The following is a 2,059-nucleotide window of genomic DNA, read 5'->3' as shown; positions in this document are numbered from 1 at the left end:
TCAAAACTCGCATTTTTTATAACATTTGCCAATGATGCCACTGCTGAAAGATATTAGATTGGGTATTTAATAAATTATACAAAACACTAAATTAAATACTTTAAAAATGCATACATATATAAATGCTAAAATGCAAAATCATTAATTAATTTACAAAAACATTTATTTTGCCAAAATATGTTCGCACAGTTCAATGAAATCTCATTTCACACTAATTTCGTCAAGTAATTATAGCTAAACTAATACGGCTGTGTAAACTGACGTTGAGTAACACCAAAAGCTCCGTCAGGATCGGGAAGGACCTCTCCGAGCCGTTCGATACCAAACGAGGTTTCAGACAAGGCGACTCCCTATCGTGCGACTTCTTCAACCTGCTTCTGGAGAAAATAGTTCGAGCTGCAGAACTAAATAGAGAAGGTACCATCTTCTATAAGAGTGTACAGCTGCTGGCGTACGCCGATGATATTGATATCATCGGCCTCAACACCCGCGCCGTTGGTTCTGCTTTCTCCAGGCTGGACAAGAAAGCACAGAAAATGGGTATGGCAGTGAACAAGGGCAAAACGAATTATCTCCTGTCATCAAAGAAACAGTCGTCGCACTCGCGACTTGGCTCTCACGTCACTGTTGACAGTCATAACTTTGAAGTTGTAGATAATTTCGTATATTTAGGAACCAGTATTAACACCACCAACAATGTCAGCCTGGAAATCCAACGCAGGATTGCTCTTGCCAACAGGTGCTACTTCGTCGACGTTACGAGTTTTCGAGAGAAAAATTCTGCGAAAGATTTATGGTCCTTTGCGCATTGGCTACGGCGAATATCGCATTCGATGGAATGATGAGCTGTACGAGAGCTGTACGACGACATTGACATAGTTCAGCGAATTAAAAGACAGCGGCTACGCTGGCTAGGTCATGTTGTCCGGATGGACGAAAACACTCCAGCTCTGAAAGTATTCGACGCAGTACCCGCCGGGGCAAGCAGAGGAAAAGAAAGGCCTCCACTCCGTTGGAAGGACCAAGTGGAGAAGGACCTGGCTTCGCTTGGAATATCCAATTGGCGCCACGTAGCGAAAAGAAGAAACGACTGGCGCGCTGTTGTTAACTCGGATATAATCGCGCAAGCGGTGTCTGCGCCAATTAAGAAGAAGAAAAAGAATTATAGCGGCTTACTTCTGGCATTCCGCCTTTTTTGAAATCATCTGATCGAAGTTCCCTGATCTCCAACGCTGTCAAATAATCAGGGAACGCGTTTGAAAGAAAAATGAGAGCCAATTCGAGAGTCTCGTATCATATTATCCATGATTTGGCGATAACGGTCGCCGTTGACGGTTACGTGCCCACCCGCCCACAAACAGACAACTTGACACGACTCACGCGTAATCTGACAATAGAAGGCTGTTGAAAAAAATAGAGGTAGTAAATAACTCGTTATATTTAATAATTTCGCAAAAGAAATGAGAGAGTATGTGAGATAATCACACCGATATGTAGTAAAAAAGAACTTATTAAAATTTGGTTTTTATTATTTTATTTGGACAGTATACAAAACTATAAAACTCCGTAATAAGAAAGCAGTACAAATTACAGTAGCCATTGACTTCGAGATAATATTATAAAAGACAAAGTTTACATTTTATTAGAATATTACATATACATACTAAAAATATTTATGGAAGGTTGTGTATCTAACATTGTTTGGTATTTACTAGTGTTTAAATGAGCTAAGCATGCCCCTAAAATACTACTCTCTTCGGGAAAAACTGGCGTACCCTAGTATAACACACCACACCTACGAACCCCACCATACTCAGCAAGATGTCACCACCAGACGACACCTCACACTACTAAACAACTAAAAGGAGGAGTTAAATCATCTTAGACACATTCCTTTTTCAATACCTGTCCGGGAAGCAGTGGTTGATGGTCAGAAAGAATCTCAAATTTAACACAAAATAAATAAGGTCGAAAATAATCAGTAGCCCAAACAATAGCTAATAATTCTTTTCAGTAGCAGAATAATTTTTTTCATCGTTATTTAGGGTTAGGGTTTTAG

This window comes from Bactrocera tryoni, unplaced genomic scaffold (assembly GCF_016617805.1).
Source record: "Bactrocera tryoni isolate S06 unplaced genomic scaffold, CSIRO_BtryS06_freeze2 scaffold_25, whole genome shotgun sequence".
NCBI classification, from domain to species: domain Eukaryota; kingdom Metazoa; phylum Arthropoda; class Insecta; order Diptera; family Tephritidae; genus Bactrocera; species Bactrocera tryoni.
Note: the sequence above shows the minus strand (reverse complement) of the source record.